Here is a 21,473-nt window from a genome sequence, read left to right as displayed (position 1 = left end):
TATCTAATGTCGGAATGTGTTTTGGAGTTATAGCAAAATTGAGTCCTTTTGATAATATCAGTTTTTCATTTTCATTCAAATTTCGTGAAGATAAGTTGATTACCGTTTTATTAATGAAGTTGTTACTGATTTTTGTATTGTTGAATTTTTGTTGGTTTTCTTCCATTAGTATATTAAATTTTTTGAAATTAGATCGTTTGCTCTTCTCATATTCATGGAAATACGAAATATTCACACAATGTAAAATATGTTCAAAGTCTTCCTTTGAAAGGTTACGGAAAATTTCTTCTTCTAACCTTAATATATTTTGTTGAAATCTTACCTTATTATATCTGAGAAAATTTATTCTTTCTCTTACCAACGCATAACCGAACCTGTTTTTAATCTTTTCCGAACCATTACTCCGAAATGGTAGCCTAATTCTCAGGAATTTTGGAATTAATCTATTATCTCTGCATCTACACATGAATGTGAGACTGTTTTCTGTGTGGGATAGAGCCTTCTGTGAAGTGTGTGTATAGTTCTCAAACGTTGTATTATCAACATTTTTTTGATCTTTTAGCGGTATATAAGTGCTAGCGAAATACTCAGAGAAAAGATTACTAATCTCCTGTCCGGTTTTACCTGTACAATTATTATATGACAGCGTATTAGGTAGAGCTTCATGTTTATTCTTGACTGAGCAGTACGTGAACAACTTGCTTGGATCATTTACAATATCAGATTCCACAGTGGTTATGTATTTGTTGAAATCAGCCGAAATTAGTCTTTTAGATTTGTTACGGAGTATTTTGAAGTTCAAATAATCATTTAAATTTTTATATATTTTCCATTTTTTATGAATTCTATTTTTCTGTCTTATTGCTTTGATCGTTTTTGCAGAATAGTACATTGGAAATTTCTTGGACTTCTTAATCTTAGGAACATGAATATTAACTAAATCGTACAATATCTCATAGAAAATATCTACATCTTCATTTACATCCTCATTGATTAACAAATCAGACCAATCAATTCCAGCGATTGAAGAATTAATCGAATCATAATCAGCCTTTTTGAAATTGAAAAAAATTCGTTCTTTTACAGTAAAAGGTTCGCTTTGATTGTTGTTGCAGAGGGGAGAGAAATGTTTACAGGAATACCAAAATTGCGCCGAAACAACCGCTGGTACGCGACCACATGTTATTTTCGTAAAACGTACGAATGACAAAGTCCCGATGCACTCTAGTGCCGACTGAAAACTACAGACCCCAAGGAACGCAAAGAGCCATTCCGCACCTTCCTGTCTCCACCACAGCTCAAGCAATGACCATAGAGTCTTGTCTCTGGCAATGACCTTTGGGAACTGGTCAATCGTGTATCCGCACACTGTTTGAAAAAAATATTTTTCGCTAAATTCCGAGTGTGAAGTTGAAATTTAACTAAATTCGCCATAAGTAGGGTGTTCTATGACGACCTATGTCAGTTTTCGAAGCATAGATTACTTTTGTAACGAATATTCTTATCCATATAAGACCACTTTTAGGACGAATTGATGATTAGAAGTGCACCACTAGGTGTCTTCGATTTTATTCGAGTTTTCTTCTATAAGAGGTCATAAAAACGATATGACCAATATTATACATCAGGATGTTCCATAACGATTTGTATAATTTTTATCATATTCTGGATCTTTTATAAAAACATTTGTTTTTTATATGTACAAGATGCTCATGAGGGCTATTCGGAATATACAAGGAATATGTAAACTCGATATTCTTCGATGATCCTTCAGTTTTTTTACATGTAAAAGTCATTTCAGCGTCAAGAATACCTCATATAGGCTGCTCTAGAGTCTAGGATGACTTGGGTCATTTTCAGATACAATAATGTTAGGTATTCATTCTCATGAATACCTAGTAGGTAATCCTCTCGGATTACCTACTATTTCTTCATCAAACATTCCGAAAATCGAAAAATGACCGATTTTGTCGAAGAACAGCCTGCATGGTTTTCATATCGTTGTTATGATCTCCTCATAGAACGAAAATTGAATACAATCAAAGAACACCCTGTATACATTCATGATAAAGGTGTGGACCCACAATAAAAATGAATTTCGGTATTCGCTCAAAAACCAACACATATTACGAAAGCAAAACCTTTCATTATTTCCTCTGTATATATCGAGAAATGATCTATGTCGTCATAGCCTGAATCGGTTCCAAGTAAATAAAACTCCGATTTTGAAGTTGGAATTTAGTAAAAAATATTACGTTTTTACCATTTTTTTCATAAGAACAATAAATCATAAATCGTTCAGTTGTTTACATATAGTGTGGAAAATGTCATCAAATCAGCTACTTAACGCTGCAAACATATACTGCGTGTGCGTGTGCCCTTTGGATGTTGCAGAGGTCTGAAAGTTCATTGTCGAAACTCTAATATGTAAATTTTCAGCACAAAATTATGATAAGTTCTCCATAAGTATCTAATAGGCCTTCGCAGTGAATCCCCCTGTATAATATTAACCTTCAGAATATGAGCATTTCCATCCGACTCACTCTGTATGTCATAAAGATAATACTCAGTGATCAAGTGAAATTAATTTATTATTATTGAATTCTCCTTGATACAATTGCTTACAGGAGTATGAAAAAGCATAAACAAATTCATTTCGTGGAAACCGAATTCTCTTCTCTCAATATTCACATCTGCGAAGAATCGGTATATCATATCGGTAGAAAAATTTGTGCATTTGAATACCTTGAGATGGCCACCCGTAAGTTAGCAAAACACTTATTGGCTTTCTCTTGTTTGAATAAAAACAGTCGTTATCTTGATATCAGAGTCTCTGTTGATATATCTGACAGAGACAAACTCTGTATCTGATTTACGACAAAATTGCGCTTGTTTTCGAGAATCCCCTCCCATCAGTATCAGCGGGAGCTTGTAGTATACATTGGTTTTCAAAGATGGCGAGTTGTGTGAAACAAAGAAAATCGTGAATAAATCAAAAATTATTAATGATAAAGAACTTATTCCAACGGAACAAATTAATGGCTCATAAAAAAAGTGAAAATTTACAACTTTTTCGCTAATTTCACGCTCCATACAAAACATTATCGAATTTCTGGAAAACAAAAAATGATGTTGAAGTAGTTTCAACAAAACAAATTGGAACAAATTCGGTACTAAATATTGGCATTGAAATTTTTTCGAAACCAGAAAGTGTTGGTGCTGAGTGTGAAGTCAGCACTAAAAGTTATGAATGGGAATAAATAAATATCTATTTGAGATATTTAGATAATTTCAACAGAACAAATTAGAACAAATTGAGTACTAAATATTGGTATTAAAATTTTTTCGAAATTTGAAAATGTTGCTGAGTGTGAAGTCAGCACTAAATCATAGAAATGCGAATTACTCAAAAACCAGACCGGTTGCGTTTTTTACTCAACAAATTAGAACAAATTGAGAACTAACTATTGAGTTTAGTTTCAGAATTTGTTCTACCAACTTCTCGCTAACTTCGCGCGGCCACCCAGAACAGACGATATAAAATATCTGGGAATAATAACACGACTCTACAAAAAAATTTTCGTTCTTTGTCTTAACGTTTATACTAGGATTTTCCGGTTAATTATGCACAAACACGAAAAGAAAATACCTTTTTTTGGTATAAAGTTTGCTTTTGTGATAGTTATAGTATTAATACTCATTCTTCATTTTTTGTTTACCCTTACAAAGTGTCACTAGTGGGCACTCGAGTCATAAACAACGATAAGGTGTTGTTTACAAGCCCAGACAAACTTCAAATGTCGTCAAGAAAGTGTAAATACGATGCTGATGCATTTTGTTTTATATGTGGTCAATTTATTATAATTCGTGACGTGAAATACGAATTAAAGACATTTCACGTTCTCTCTGAAGCCTATGAAGCATATTTTGACTTTCCTGTTTGGAATCACGAGAAGCCATGGGCTCTACATGTTGCTTGTAGTTATTGTAAATGATATTGTTGAATCAGTCTCCTAAATACAGAAGCAAACTTTTTCATGCCATAAATTTTTTTTTCGTCTAATTAGGATCTAAACTATCGAAATTTTATGCTTTGCAGTCAAAGTCAAATTTGGTGTTGACCCGTGTAATAGATCAACATCGGAAATGGGATATCCACATTGACTGTGTCGTCAAAAAAATTAGAGGGATGATTTATAAGTTTCGACATTTAAGAAGTGACTTGGACACGAAATACTTGAATACCATATACTACTCACATGTCCAATCCCAACTTTCATATGGGTTGGGGTGCGGCATACGATAATATATAATGAGGAAGCTTGAAACGGTCCAAAAATATATTCTCAAGATAATTCATAGAAAGCCACTCTGCTTCGGCAGTTATGAATTGTTTAATGTTTCGCAAGTAATGGATGCACGTCAACTTTACGTCCTACAAATCTTAAAGAGTATACATAAAAAAGATTGAAATTTTTATCTACTGGAACATAAGTATGTAACAAGAAATTATGAGAAACATCAAAGAGAAAGAATTGGACAAAGGAATTATCTGAATCTTGCGCCCAGAATAGATTCATTCATTCATTGCTGTATCCCGTTACCGGGAATAAATCTACAAAAAGAAGAAAAAAAATTGCGAACAGACTTGTAATTTCTTAGGGCTAGTTGCGACTGTGTGCCCTCCTGTGACTAAAGAGACCCAACCGTGACCATCAGATCCTTCCACACTCAGAGCGTGGATAGTCACCAACCAGATTTGGCCGCCGCTGAATCCTTCTCGAGTCTCCATTATAACTGTGTACCAAAGACCTCCACTGTGACCTGTCCAACGCTAGTTGTTCCCAGTTATGATTGGCATTAACTGATTTTAGGGATTGATGCAGTATATCCTTAAACCGCTTATACTGGCCTCCTGGTTTTCGGGCTCTCTCTGTGAATTCGCCATACAGAGCTATTTTGGGGAGTCTTGTGTCTTGCATCCTCCAACGTGGCCGCTCCATCTGAGTCGGGCCCTCGTTACTTGAGTCTCAATTGTTGTACAACTCTCGCATTGCAAGACTTCTACATTCTAAACTTTGTGGAACCATCTGATGTGCATTATTTGTCTTAGATGACGTTGTTACGTTTATTCAAGCTGTTCCCTAATAGCACACAACGTCCATGGGACGTACAATTCATGTCCATTTAACGTCGGAACGTCCATGGACTTGATTTGTATGTCCTTTGGACGTCCGTTTCCGGACAGTTTTAGGACGTCCAAGATGGATATCCATTGTTAGTCCAATTTATGTACAATGTCCGTATCGGATATCCATTGGATGACCGTGATGGACATAATACGGACTATATGACATATGTCCGTATCATATAGTTCCAAAATAGTCCCTGACCGACTCAATACAGGCAATGTCAAAAATATGTCCTTACTGGATATCCATTAGGTGTCCGTGATGAACATATTAAGGACCATATAACTTATACATATATATTACATGGTCCGTATAACGTCCATCACGTACACCTAGTGGATATCCGGTAGGGACATCTTTTGAATGTCCTCACCTGATATTCACTAGGAGTCCGTAATGGACGTAATATGGACCAAATAATATGTATGTTAGCAAATGTTAATTTGACCCCCCTTAAAATATACTGATAATGTCCGACGACGAATGTCGAAGGAAGAATAAGAGTATAGAACCTATGCTCTGTGAACTCTGTGCTCCAATGTTACCTGCTCTCTCTTTGGCACAGGCCGAATACACAATTACTTGAACTATCTTGTCGGGCGATACGCTTTGTACCTGACCCTGTGTTAGAGCACCTCCACGTGCTAGATAACCGACCGCCATCTTACTTTGTGAATAAAAAGTATCAACCACGTGTTTTATTAATTCTAACATCAGAAGTGGGATTAAATTTCTTCTTTCGAGACAAGAAATTGAGGATCCTATTTTGTGAGTGAAAATTGTTTGTGTTTTGTGAGAATCTACAAGAATAAGAAAAAATGGACCAGCAAAATCTCAACAAAGCTCCCGAAGAAAGTGAAGCCATTTCGGTAATGCGGATAATGGAGAACCAGGCCCAACTTCAAATGAAGATGATGGAGTTGCTAGCCAACATGTTTAGTTTAAGGAACGACACCGACCACGTGGTGACCGCATAATTATCGTTAGCCCAGTTTGACCCCGACGATACATCCTTTTCAACCAAGGAGTGGAGTGAGGAAGTTGATCAAATTAAATTCGTAAACAGGTACGTCTGATACTGTTGTGGGCAAGCCCTGAAAGGCCGTGCAGCCAAAATTTATCAAAATTGGAAACCGATAGTTAGAAATTGGTCAACATTTTCTAGGAATTTAGAGATAGCGTTCCCTGAGAAAGGAACTCAGGCCACGAGGCTTAAAGCTAGCATGTTGATAAGTAGTGCAAATTTTAGTTCGTTAGTAGAGTATGCTCATGCCAAGTTGAATTCGATCAGGAAACTTTGTGAAAAGTTTCCGTGGGAAATAGTGTTGAGCTTGATAGCACATGATATCACAAATGTTTAGAATAGATTATTAGTGCAAGAATCTAAGAATGAAATGCAGCAGCTGAAATTGCCTTCTTCATAGGATTCCGACGCTCCATATTAGTGGATAATAGTAGAAAACTAGAAAAATGAAGCAGCTACTGAAAACAGAATCAGACAAAACCTTTCATGGGAATTGTAAGAACTGTGGAAAATTTAGGCATAGAAAGTTAGATTATTGTAAAGAAACGTTGTTTTAATTCTAATCCAGAAAATTCCAGTCTTGAATGTAATTTCTGTGATAGAAAGGGACATACTGAAGATTTTTATTTTGTTAAGAAAAAGAGAGAAACAAGTTCAGTCAAACTCTAGTTACCCAGTGTTCGTAACAATCGATTAGCACATTAGATTAGAATCTAGACTTGTCAGGATTGGACGAGCGATTAGTAAAGTATTGAATAAATCGAATGTTGTCAAATAACAAAAATATCAAGCATGTCGACTAACTTAGTCGAAACATACCTAGTGAAAATAAGATACTGGCGCTTTGTTATGTTTCAGGAAAATCAAAACCAATTGCAAAAGTTTGATCTGTTTGTACGTGAATTATTATGAAGATTTACACAAGACAAGCGCTCTCAAGAATGTAAAATGTTCCCGTTGAGCAATCCAGGAGTATAGTATAACGCTGGCAGGTCTCGAACATCAGGTTAGGTTACCGATTGATGTTAATCAGAAAATTTCCATGAAGGTGATATCTATCGAATGAAGAAAAACTGAAGCCAACATTTATTGGACCTTTCGAAGTGCAAGCAGTCCTACCAAACGATCTATATGCCTTGAGAAGAGTAGGAGTCCAGAATAGAACCAATGAGATCTTGGCTTAAAAAAAGCAAATAGTGATGAGTGAGTGCTAGTTTCAATGATGCGCCATGATGAAGTGAAATATTCTCATGTCCATCAGATTTTATGTTCTATACTGTTCCTTATGAGATTCTTATTGTTATGTTATGATCCATTGTATTGTCTCATTTTCATTTTATGTTGAATGTTTTCCAAAGCACTTGAAATTCCATGATAAGTTTTCGGTACTTTAAATACGAATATGTGAAATTGACAAGTAAGGCCCAGACGGGATGTCGCTAGTGAGGCTAACTCTGTGCAATTGAGAAGTAAGGTCCGGACGGGAGTCCCTAGTTGAGGCTAACCTCTGTTCAATTTCACAGTTGTGATATTGACAAGTAAGGCCTAGACGGGAGGTCGCTAGTGAGGCTAACTTCTGTGCAATTGACAAGTAAGGTCCGGACGGGAGTCCCTAGTAGAGGCTAACTTCTGTGTAATTTTACAGTAGTGATATTGACAAGTAAGGCCCAGACGGGATGTCGCTAGTGAGGCTAACTCTGTGCAATTGAGAAGTAAGGTCCGGACGGGAGTCCCTAGTTGAGGCTAACCTCTGTGCAATTTCACAGTTGTGATATTGACAAGTAAGGCCTAGACGGGAGGTCACTAGTGAGGCTAACTTCTGTGCAATTGACAAGTAAGGCCCGGACGGGAGTCCCTAGTAGAGGCTAACTTATGTGCAATGTCACAAACCTAATTTAACAGTTTATATGTTGTAAATGATAATTTTATCAACTTTTGAAATTCCAAGTATTTTGTTGACTTGATCTGTAAACAGTAAGCGGTGGTGGTTTTTTTCTCGCTTGGCTCTTTTTTCCACCTATAATAATGCCGCAGCGCGAGCCAGCGCATCAAACAGAGCCATGTACACAAAGATTCAACTGTTTTATGTTTACAAGCACCCTTTAACAATGTTGTTTGATATTAAGATATTGTTTATGCCTAGTAAGTGAAACGAGGACGTTTCAGTGGTCAGTATGGCCGTGTTAGCAAATGTTAATTTGACCCCCCTTAAAATATACTGATAATGTCCGACGACGAATGTCGAAGGAAGAATAAGAGTATAGAACCTATGCTCTGTGAACTCTGTGCTCCAATGTTACCTGCTCTCTCTTTGGCACAGGCCGAATACACAATTACTTGAACTATCTTGTCGGGCGATACGCTTTGTACCTGACCCTGTGTTAGAGCACCTCCACGTGCTAGATAACCGACCGCCATCTTACTTTGTGAATAAAAAGTATCAACCACGTGTTTTATTAATTCTAACATGTATATATTACATGGTCCGTATAACGTCCATGACGGACACCTATTGGATATCCGGTAGGGACATCTTTTGAATGTCCATACCGGATATTCACTAGGAGTCCGTAATGGACGTAATATGGACCAAATAACATGTATATATTACATGGTCCGTATAACGTCCATGACGGACACCTATTGCATATCCGGTAGGGACATCTTTTGAATGTCCATACTGGATATTCACAAGGAGTCCGTAAGGGACGTAATATGGACCAAATAACATGTATAAGTTACATGGTCCGTATAACGTCCATCACGGACACCTAGTGGATATCCGGTAGGGACATCTTTTGAATGTCCTTACCGGATATTCACTAGGAGTCCGTAATATGAACCAAATAATACATACATGTATATCAATGAACACCAAAATTTAATATTATTTTTCACTAAACTCCTTCTTTTCCGCTTTGCAGTATATGAATATCTCATGGATATTATATTATGTATAACGTTATGATGAACGAAGACTAAATACTTGAGTAATTACTATTATAAAATAATCTATGTTTGAGTTTTAAGACTTTAGTTCTTATTATATGGTATTTCTGTATTGATCAACTACTATTCCATAAATCAGTTAACAATATAATGAATATGTTCCTACAAGTAGGTATATCGTATGGTCTCAGTAGCTAGGACGGTTGCAGCGAGAGCTCAGTAATACGATGTCCCCACGTATTCGTGAGTTCGAATCCGGGCCAAGTGTAAAAACTTTCTAGTAAGTATGGATGAAAATGGGAACAACGCAGAAAATACGATCTGCGTCTGAGTGTAAGACATTGGGTTCTAGGATATTAAAATTGTAATAGATAGGACAGCCAACGTCGTGGTAATTTTTTGTACCGTTGAGATAGCTAATGATGGTCCCAACGGGATATCCATTGGACGTCCGCGATGGACGTCCGAATTCGGTTCAAAGTTGTGACATTTGTACGTCCCTCGGATGTCCATAGAACGTCCATTGTACCAGAAATGGACGTCCCATGGATGTCCGTAATGTCCGAAGAGGACGTCCTATGGATGTCCATAGGACTACTTTGTGCTATTAGGGTTTAATATGTCGCCTGTAGGGCGTCCAGCTTTCGCTTCCGTAAAGAAGCGTTGGAAGGACGACTGCTTTGTAAACAGCTGTCTTGGTCTTCAGATTGAGGTCGTGATTTTGAATCACTCTGATTTTTAGCTTCCAGAATGCACGTGATGCCGAATTGATACGGTTGTGTATTTCCGTGTCTAGGCTAGCCCTAGTATTTATGAAGCTTCCCAAGTATTTGAACTGCTCGACCTGTTCTAGAGTTTCATTCTTCAGGCTGATATGTGTTTGAAGGCTTTCTGGCGAACTTACCAGGATTTTGGTTTTGTAGATATTGAGTCTAAGGCCTTAAGCTTCGTATATATATTCAGGGCCGTCGCAAGCCAAACTGGCGCCCTAGGCAAAGCTCTAAATTGGCGCACTAACGGAGAAATAAATTTTGACGAATTGCGTAAACTGAGTATGCAAAAATTGCATCTTTTCTAGAATATTCAATAAGCAATGGATACATAATCAAAAACAAAAATCAGCATACTTTCGAATTATAGTAGAAAAATCCAAAATACTTTTAGTATTGATAAAAGATGAATAATATATACAGGTTGTGTATTTGCGAAATATTGTAAGAGGTCATTCCTCTGCGAACATTAAGGGGGGATTTTCAACTAATAAACCTCTTTCTTCGAAAACTTTCAAGGTGTATGAGAAATAAAAAAAAATACTTACCTATCATTTTTTTCTCTTAAGTGTTGGAGAGTTGAAGAACTCACATTTTTGTGGGGATCTACCAATAAGAAGGCTACAATAGATATCAGAGCGACTTTACAACTGTATGCTAGATTTTTCAATTCCAGCCGTTTATGCTCAAACGTCGTACTTTATTTTTGTTACGGGAATATTGCTTTTACGGGCAAGTCATAAAACATGAATCGTTTCCTTTTTAACACATAATATCAAATTGAGAAATTTTGAAAAGATCTAGATGAAAATGGAATAGTATTTTCAAGTTTTACCCCTTTGAGAGAACACACAACAAAATTGAAAAAATATTCATAGAGAGCATTTTTATCGGTAAAACATTTCCACAAAATGCCATTCCTTCCAGGTTGTAATTCCTTTCATTTATTTGGATCCTAATTCCTGAACCCATTCAGCTATTAGCAAATGATGGAAGAAAAAACGAGAGCAGAGTTATATTGGATTAGAAACAGTTATTTATTGAAAACATTCATATTAAATTCTGAAAAATTATCGAACTATAGGTATTTTTCTTTAAACCATAGGGTTCAAGAGTATTCCCTGAGTTGTGAAGGTATTACGAATAGGAAATATTGAATATATATTATAAGCATCATTATTGAGGATTTTCTATAAATTTCTATCCTGTTACCCGGTGCCGAAACAATGTTTGAAAAATACCGAGTTATAGAGCTCTTCAAATTGATAACTTAGTTTGTAAAAGCAATGAGCATAAATATATAATTGACTTATTCCGGAAATTAACTCTAAAATTTTCCTTTCTTTTCGTAGGAATACTGAATGTTAATATGGAAATAAAATACTTTCTGAAATCTTTCACACTCCACCCCGGAATCAACATTCTGAATTCTGATTGGAAAATTGAAAACGAAAATAATGTCCGAAATGTGAAAGAAGCCGCCCCAAAAATCCAACACTAGTCGTTCTTATTTATCAAAGCGAAGCCGAAAAGTTTCATAAGTTATAACATAAATAACTCTTAAAAAGTGGTCACTACAGTGCGGAACATACAGGCTGCCAGGGATATTTATGATATGAATGCGAATGCGGCACCTTTGATGGTTTTTTATTGCCCCTGCATATTGCGTTTATCAGTGAGTCCGCGCCTAGATAAATTTCTCGGTATTCCTCTTGTTGCTCACTGAACTGCATTTATTTTCATTCGGTACATAAGTTGCTCAAAATGCCGCCCCTTAATCCTAGCGCCCTAGGCGGCCGCCTACCCTGCCTACCCCCTAGCGACGGCCCTGTATATATTTATAGGTGTCCAGTATTCTCTGGGCTATTAGCTATAAGTGCGCAGTCGTCTGCGCTATCTGTATCTTGCGCCCAGAATATATGATATATTTCCAGCAAACCTTAAAACAAACTGCTACCGCAAAAACTTTATAAAGCAAACTGAAATATGGATCCAAGAAAAAAAAAGAATGTTCTGCAGGAATTTAGAAAATCAAACTTCATATCTCTAGGCATGAGTGAACTCCAGTATTTCATTAATCGTTGACGACAATAATTGTGACGGGGCAGATTTTCGGTCCGCCACAAAAGGAAATTTCTTCACAGATTATTGCATAATAAGACCTGACCACCAAAATATTTTCGACATTGTTTTCCACCGACCAGTCCCAAATTTGTAGCGAAAAGCGTATATGTATGTCTTTTGTTTTCAGAATTCATATATTTTAGAATACTTTCCGTTCAACCGTACTTTTTCTGACTCGAGAGAGGTCTTTCAACTTGTTCAGTTTTTCCTTTTCTTCAATTGTTTCTTGTTTCTGTCTCTTTCCGAGCCAGCTGATTGACCGAACAATTTGAGTGCATCCAATGGAGAGATGAGTTACCCATAGTGGGGCAAGTTTTCCGAGGAGAGGGGTAATTCGAGGCCCTGCGCTGAAGGTCAAGGGCGAAGTAGTGGAGATATTATTTGTGTTCTGTGGTGGACTCTGGTGGAGATCGAGCTGCCGAGAATAGTGCGTAAGGTGTTATTGCCGTGAGTTGGAAATTACGTCAAGAAGTTTGAGGCAAGTGACTTGTAGCATTATTATTCCTTACGTAGTGCATACCAGAGGGCTATTTTCCGCTTTCTTTAGTCCGTTGGACTGGCTGAGAATACTTACCTACCGTTTAAACTTGACCTATTGATCGTAGACCGTGTAGAGTGCCAGCCTTCCGCGTCCGTTATTCGACCGCCGTTGGGTCCCAGGAGGACTTGGTGTTCCTACCGTATTTTTGGTGCTTATTTTGTTAATAGATTGCCGACTTCCGACCGATCAAGTTACAGGTTGACAGTTCCTTCCGACCTGCTGTCTGACTGGCAGCCATTTTGAGGACCACAGAGGGAGATAGAGAGAGAGAGAGAGAGAGAGACAAGGAGAGAGAGACAGGGTGCACTGCCATTCGACTGAGACCAGCCACTGTACCGATTTCCGCCGACAGAGGGAGTGACTTGCCAGGATTTCAAAAGTTAACCGTAATAACCGTCTATTTCCACCGTTCTCCTCTGGAGTGACGCTTTCTATGAAATTCACGGTTTCTGTGATGCCAGTGAAAAAGGATACGCGTGTGTAGTCTATTTGCGAGCGTTAGGCGCTGACAGAATTACTACGCATTTTGTGTGCGCAAAGTCTAAGATTGTTCCCTTGAAGAAAATCACGATACCTCGCCTCGAATTATGCGCTGCTGTCCTTTTAACTAAACTTATGCGCTTTGTTGTTGACGTTTTTAGTGATGTCATATCGATAAAGAAGGTAGTTTCTTGGTCTGATTCACAAATTGTTCTCCATTGGCTCAAAGGCACGCCCAATCGTTGGAAGACATTCGTTGCAAACCGCGTTTCATACATTCAATCTCATATACCGCAAACTTCCTGGGTTTACATTAATTCAGAAAATAACCCTGCTGACCTGGCATCTCGAGGTCTCTTACCATCTAAACTTTTGTCTGCTAACATTTGGTTCACGGGTCCCTCATTGTTAAGAGAACGTGAAATATCGATATTCATTCCGCATTCATCCTTCTCATATCCAGTAGAAGAACAACGAACATTGAACTTTTTAACTCTTCTGTCAGATGATGATCATGTTCTGCAAACCTTAATAAATCGGTTTTCATCCTTTGACACGTTACTAAGAGTCACTGCTTATTTGTTAAGATTCATATCGAATGTTAAAGATCGTCAACGTACAACTTATGCTCACCTCACCAATTCTGAACTGTACACCGCTCTGCTAATGTTAGTTAAATATGTTCAGCAGAAACATTTCTTTCGTGAATTTGAGAGTAAAAAATTTTCGCTGCCGCTTCGAAAATTGTACGCCTTCCTTGATTCAGAAGGAATTTTAAGAGTAGGAGGTCGAATTGAGAAAGCTCAGTTGAGACACGACGCAAAGTTTCCGATCCTACTGCCTCGCCAAAGTCGATTCACTACGCTGACTATAGCACATTATCACAAAAAATATTTGCATGCTGGACCACGAACAACCCAATATTTGATTTCTCAGAGATTTTGGATTCTTTCAAGTAAACGTGCAATCAATTCTGTGTAGTGGCGGCTCGAGCATATTTATCGTGGGTCGGCAGATATATATATATATATATATATTTTTTTTTTTATTCAAATATTTTCTATACCTATGTATTATGCAGGTTTCCACATCACCATGGGGTACTGCACTGGGTGCGTTAGTTTTTCATAGTGGAGTTTCGCCAAAATTTTTGTTTCTGTTTCAATAATCTCTTAAGATTATCCGGAAAATAAAAAATGATTGAGAAATAACTATTTTAGCCCTGCATACCACTTGAAAAATAAACATAATTTCGGAACAAATATGAAAATAAGAACCGAAAATAAATATAACAAATAAAAATACTCTAAAAATGCTCATCCATAAAATAAAATTGGAAAAACAAACAAAAGTGCATTCTAACGAAATTGAGATTTGCGAGAAATTAACATCACCTAAAGCGCAAACGATAGAATCGAGATATCCCGAACGATCACTCTTCGAGTTACCGAAGAGAGGCGTTCTAGGGTCGGCAGGGTCGCTGCCTGCCGGACCTACATGTCCTACACCGTGCGAAGTATTGAGCCAACAATATCAACTTTCATCATAGTTTTGGTCTTTATCCTTTGAAAAGGTCTTAAAAAATTTTCGGCATTTCATTAGTATTATATATTCAGCACTCACGTTTATAAAAATTAACAAATACATTAAAAATTCGTTTTAAATAACAGCGATCTCTTGTAATTTGTTATGTGAAACTGAAACTATCGGATATTGGCGGAAAAAACATTAAATAAGAGGCTTATCTAATTTTAATTGTTATCCGAATGAAATTCCAACAAAAATTATTCAAGTTTGAAGCAATTTGACTCATTGATATTGGCGCTCCTTCGATATGTTTACAATGCAGATACGGCATGCCGTACTAGAATGAACAGTACGAACGGACGGTCACTCGGTCGCTAGAGAAGGCATCTGCGGCGCTGTCTTCATAGCTCGATTGGAGATGAGCGTATTTTGTCTACGGACCGAGTAGGGATTTAATTTGAAACAGCGTATTTCAAAGAGTTCCATATTCCATTGATATCAGATATCATATGCCTAATATTTTTATGAAATTTATTGAGAGCTATGTAATGTTTGGAGAATTTCTAATACATTATTATTTTACACAAGTGAGAATTCACATTTTTGCTGCTCGTGAAATTTTGGGTCGGCACTGCCGACCCTGCCGTCCCTGACGGGCCGCCACTGATTCTGTGATTTCGAAGTGTGTCTATTGTTGGAAGATTCGACCGAAGTCATTTCAACCTCCAATGGCTCCGCTGCCAGAAACGCGAATCACTCAAGCCAAAGCTTTCCTCCATTCCGCTGTTGACTTCGGAGGTCTTTTTTTAATCACTTTGTCACGTCATCGCGGAGTCAAATCGTGCAAAGCATACATTTGTGTCTTCGTTTGTCTTGCCACAAAAGCCGTTCATGTAGAATTAGCAAGCGATCTTTCTGCAGAAATTTTTGTGGCTGCTTTGCAGCGATTTGTCGCCAGCAAGTGGCTAGACTTCACTTCTCCACCTCGCCTCGGTTCTCTTGTGTTGATCAAGGAAGATAATCTACCTCCTGGGAAGTGGAGCCTAGCTCGAATCGTAGCATTGCATCCTGGCGATGACAATGTCACTAGGGTCGCCACAGTGAAAACGATTTCAGGTTTTCTGACACGACCACTAGTGAAACTCTGCCCGTTCCCTGTTGAGTGATAATCTGTTTTTTTTTTGCTATTCCATTAAATTTTATATTAATTTAACATTGGGGATTTTCGTGCACAAGCAACAATTGCTAATATATTTTTTTTTTCTCTTATTTTGCTCTTTGGGTATTTATTTATAGTTATTTGGTATAAATTGCTCAGCAAACGAATGCCACCCATTCGTTCATTATATTTAATTTTTTTATACTTAAAACGTTGCAAACATTTTCCCGGGGCAGGATGTTTGGGAAACTAACGTTAATTTTTAAAATAAAAGTTTTTCGCGCCACATGGTATCAGGGGTCTCCCTTCCTCGACCCAAGACGGGTAACACATGCATGAGATGAACAGAAGACGCAACAGTGTAAACATCGCTCGCTAAAAAAAACCTGCCAAGAATCACTCTATGTTTTCGCTTCTAACACGCTAGTGAACACAGATTACAGAGTAGAATAGATCTGACACTCACGTTCTACGATGCAAAATACAGTTTATCCCGCCCTCAGCGCCCCCATGCGGCTGCCACCCAACTAACCGGGAGAAATGTCGGTATAACTGGAAACTGCAATCGCATGGCGGGAAATTTAAATTAGCCCATTCACTAGTATTTTAGACGTCGATAGTATAATATGGATTATTAGGGCGAATTTTAAGGAGAAATAAAACTTGTCATGAAAAATATACATATATTGATATACCCAGCACAGGAAAAAAAAATATGGAAATACATAAGCTATAATTATGGCAATGAATATATGAGCAGAGGTAAAATGTCAACAGGGTCACATATCTTCGTAAGACAATAATTATAATAAACAGTAGTAATATTAATAAAGAATGATCACGCCTAAACAGGGAGGCAATGAATAAAATAATGAGGATAAATTCAGATGCATACCACCCGACGATATGAATATCGACAAGCTGGCTAGCTCAATTCAGATCGTAACACTTGTCGATATTCATATCGTCGGGTGGTATGCATCTGAATTTATCCTCATCAGTAATAATATTGTTCATAGGAAATGAAGTTGAAATTATTATATGTTCAGAAATCTTCAACATTATCCAAAAAGGACACAATGTTTGTTGGGAGTCGGCAATAGAAATCAAAAACAGCATGCCAAAGCTTAGAATGCATGAATAATTCGGAAAAGAAAAAATTAGTTGCCCAAAGACCTATGTGGATTTTATATTTTCCTGCAGGAAAGATTTCAGAGTCTCTAAACAACAACTCCCTGTTTTATCTTCCTCACAGTTAGATCACCAGGAATGCACCGACATGAAATTATTAATAACTAAAGTTTTGAATGATGAAATAAAGTGTTCAACATTTGGGTTAGTATTCCTTACTCCATGTGCTCTAATGTACCCAAAAAAGTTTACTAAACAATCTTGATTGAAAGCCCCAGTGAGAATATATTTAAAGTGATAATCATTGAACGGTTTTTGAGTAAGGTAAAGGAATGCGTTCAATGTTGTCACTATATTCTTCAAAGTGGGCACCACAATGGATCTTTTCTTTCGAGGGCAATAAAATAAAATACTGTTGAAAATTTGTATCGCCTGCTCCCAAACAACATTGTGTTCTGTTTGAATACTAACCATCTTCTTTAAGAGTTTCGCAGTGGATGTCCAAGCTCTGGATACATTCAACGAATCAAATAACTCATCCAAGAATAGTTATAACGTCAGCAGTGTCGATAGCCTCTCTGTGAAGCTGAAGCGGATGCTTGATTTCTAAAAAGGAAAATAGTAAATTTTGGTATTATTATGTTTCAAAAAATACTTACCCCATTGAGAAATGAGCTTCATCATTGACCCCACGGAGTGGCTTAATAACTGACTACACAGTTTGACTTTCATTTCCATTAACACAATTTTTAAAGGGATTGGTTTAAGTATAAACGATTAATGTTATAATTACGTGGTTCTTTCAATCAAATATTTCTTACAAGAAAATTGATTTCCTGATAAAACTGTCGAGTTCAATAAATGGGTATTTTTAATTTACTCTCGTATAAGATCTCGTTTGTAAACAAGAATTTGCATTAAAGCATATTGACATTGACACTGTTGGCGTTCACAAATCTAATATGTCAGAATACAGTAATCTGTGGAGAATATGATATATATTTTCGTATGCAGTGCCACATAGCGACTGATTGCAGAACTAAAAACCGTATTTGGGGTGGGGGTAAGGAAGTGTCAAGCCCCTGCTAGTGAAGATAAATATTCCGCAAAGTGCCGTGCACGTGCCATTGTTCAGGAAGACAAAAAGGATTAACACCGTTGAACAGCAGACAGGTAAGATTCCTGTTGCCAGATCGTTCGTTTGCCATTTTTTCTAACTAAAATACAATACAGTCCACATTTCTCTCTTATAAACTGAGTTTCCCCAACAATTATATTATACGAAGAACGAAGGTGTCATTAGAGAACCTTACAGATTTCACCCCACTTCGAATCGGCCTGGTTGTCAAACACATAGTAAAGAAAAAGAAGAAGAAGAAAGTCACAATGCTTTGATTAAGTTAGGTCATAGAGTTCCTCTTTGGTTAGGTTATGGTTATGTTAGGTTAGTGTTTGTTGATTACGTGTTGAATGATTGATAATCATGGACTTATAAATAATTATAAGTCTATGATGACGATTGCTGTTTAGAGATTATGAAACAAGACAATGTGAAATAGTTATTCCATGATTTCTGTGTGAAATGTGAAGGGCTGAGTTGTTTTAGAATTTCGATCTAACAATGATTGCTCGGTTACGGCTTCTTGGAATTGAACGAGGAATGAATTATTGAAGACACCAGAGACAGGGAAGTCTCTGAAGACAGTTTCTGAAGTGAGTATTTCAGCTCGTATAATGAATTACCAAAAACCATTTGTTTTTCATGACATGCAAAAATAAGATGAAAACAAAATTGAGAATGGAAGTGACATCCTTACATCAGATACATTATGTTCATTATATCAGATTTATACTGCTTGAATGAAGGATGGTTTCATGGAGCCCCTGTTTAACCCTTAACCGGCGTTGCGGAGTCCCTCGGACTCTCACATGTTGAAATTATCGTGTAAACTTCGATTTAATTGGTCGAGTACATCGCGCGTCTGAGTACCTTCCTGAGGTGGGGTAACTCATCGATAGCTCAGTGGATTTCATTGCATTTTCACGAGAAGTACGTTTTCTGAGCAGCTTAGAGTCCGTCGGACTCCGTGACGCGGATAGTGTAATTTTTCAATTCAGAGACCATGGCGCAAAATACGAAGGTCGTGAAGGAAACAGATTCAAATTTGAAGTTGAAGAGAAAAACTGCCCATTTATGTGTGAACTGCAAAAAATCAATTTATCTGCAATGTAGCAAAAAAATTTGTATTCGTTGCATTGAAACTATACGTGACTCGTAATTTTTTATTTTTCTGCAGTGAGATTTGGACCATTGTCAGAATTTTTTTCTTTATCATTAGAAGTGGAAATTTTTCATTTTCCGTTATAACAGAATGTATTGAACATATTTCAATAAAAGAAGAACTTCGATTTCACTTATATCCAATGAATCAAGAGAAAATCATGATGTTCATTTTTAAGAGATATTTTTAAGTTTATTTTTTGTTTATCACATTTATTGAGTTGTTTATTAGATGTTATTCATATTCAAATATTAAATCATATTTCAATGTTTGTCTGTCATTATTTTTTCAACGAAACAGGAACCAATTCGCCATTTAGAACAGAAAAAAATCGTTTGAAAACTCTGGAGTCCCAGGGACTCCGCCACGCACGGAGTGTTAAAATTTCTGGCCACGCCGGTTAAGGGTTAAGGCTTACTTTGAATACATTCCCAGAATGAATATATTTTCTTTCTAGAGAACAATTATTGTTCTGGTATGCGACTGAGTATGGGACATTTTGAAATTATTTGTTATTTAAGTGCCTCACGAACAGCCAATTTCTGTTTTTGATGAAATGAAACTGTATCAATAGACAACATTCAGTTTTCATCCCAAAATCCAATTATGAATGTTGTATTTACCATTATTATGGGAATTTATACAACATAGCAAATTATATACAATTGAGTGGTGAACTAACAGAGCACATAATGTGTATACTATAAGCCCTCAACAAAAACAAAAATATAACATTCTTCTATCTATCCATACAATTATGTACTGTTTAATTGAAATTTAGAAATTCAGGACATTCGAGAAAATATTCTATAGGATTTTTCATGTGTGAGATTGACTCTTTAAGTCAAGAATTCCATATACATATATCAGGCATGCCCTCGACAGTAATATATTGTGTGGGAAAGCCAGTTGAGAGTATAGTGTTGAAGCCTTTAGTTAAGTAAAAATCATAATCAGTTTTGTGAACTGAAATTCTATGATCTTATTTACCTTCATCAGCTTATTGGCTATATGTACACCCTCTTGCTCTTGTAATTCATGTAATTGTTTTACATATTTCCAATTTATAATTTCTCCATTGGGATCATTGAACTGCTGCAAACTTGCAAAACTATTCCGCATGAGTTTTAGCATGTGGCATGCATCCAGTACACTATAAATTTTCTTGGTTTTATCTACTGGATGTTCAAACCATGTCTTCATCTCATGAACATTATCGAAATTGCAACCAAGTTCTTTCATCATACTGAAATTAACACTTGGACAATCACAGGTAACAGACGTTATATCAATTCCAATATCATGTGAGTGAATTGGGGATTCGTTTATTATGTTAGCCTTTTCTTTAGATGTTAGAGCAGTAACAAAGACATAAGCAACTGGCATCTTCCAATGGCCTGTATGTGAAACTACCAAAAGAACAAGAGCTTCACTTGCTATTTGCATCTCATCATTTTCTACACCAACCCCAACACTTACATAGCCCCATGTCTTTTAACCTCAAAATCAATTTGTTTGCTTATTGACATTTCATCTAATAAGAGGGAACAGATTATTTTTGTACTTGAATTCTGAACTATGGCTTCCAGAGCATCAAAAGCAGGCTATAAAAATCCTGGTTCACAATTCAGATTTTTGTACCATTTCCTTACAGTGGCTTGATGAGGAAGTGCCATAGCAAATCTTTTCCTGACTTCTTCATCTTCATAGGCTTTACCGGAGTAGAACTGGAGGGTTGCTGCAAATTCCCTCAAGACTGGAGGATAACTTTCATCGCTCACAGTATCATTCTCTACATTTTTCAAATATCTTTTCATCAATAAATGTGGCACTGAATCGAAGGATTTCTCCAAATGATGGGCAGCATTTTCAGAAATACGTTGATCTTCTTTCAAAAAGTCCATCACTTCTTTCATGTGTTGTACTTTATTTTTTAGAGACTTAATGGTTTTTCCATTTTCCCCCTTCTATATCTCTGACCAACTTTTATTTTCGCCCAAAAATTACTTCTGCGATTCGGATTATGATTAGACTAGAAGTTGGAAGAATATGAATATTTGATGGTCGGTACCTATAAATTCGATAATTCAAACAATTCGTTTGAAAAATAAAATTGTTCGATATAATTTCCCGAACTGAAACACCTAGGTGAGAAATTTTTAACAACTGACAAAATGCGATTTTCACACAAATGAGTGCTGACTATTCAAGATACATTCTCCGTACTGCCTGCAAACTACCCCTACTCGATGCTTTTCCGCTGTGAGGCGCGAAGTTTTTTCCTTATAACTTCT

The 21,473-nt window shown here is 36.8% G+C and overlaps 1 protein-coding gene across 4 annotated transcripts in view; it reads left to right on the top strand.

Moving 5' to 3' along the window:
* Positions 1-18,035: 18,035 nt before the first annotated feature.
* LOC123321869 overlaps positions 18,036-21,473 on the top strand; it is a 243,046-nt gene continuing 239,608 nt past the window's right edge. Inside the window, exons 1-3 of one of the 4 annotated variants that reach the window (XR_006538961.1) lie at positions 18,234-18,610; positions 18,678-18,783; positions 19,585-20,153. The gene's annotated coding sequence lies outside the window, so the exon portion shown is untranslated. Of the gene's footprint in view, positions 18,071-18,190; positions 18,611-18,677; positions 18,784-19,584; positions 20,154-21,473 lie in introns of those variants that run through there. The other 3 variants (XM_044909655.1, XM_044909654.1, XM_044909653.1) reach the window with 3 other exon arrangements.

Source organism: Coccinella septempunctata, chromosome X, assembly GCF_907165205.1.
Source record: "Coccinella septempunctata chromosome X, icCocSept1.1, whole genome shotgun sequence".
NCBI lineage: Eukaryota > Metazoa > Arthropoda > Insecta > Coleoptera > Coccinellidae > Coccinella > Coccinella septempunctata.
The sequence above is the reverse complement of the archived record's forward strand: the minus strand, read 5'-3'. Positions and strand labels throughout refer to the sequence as shown.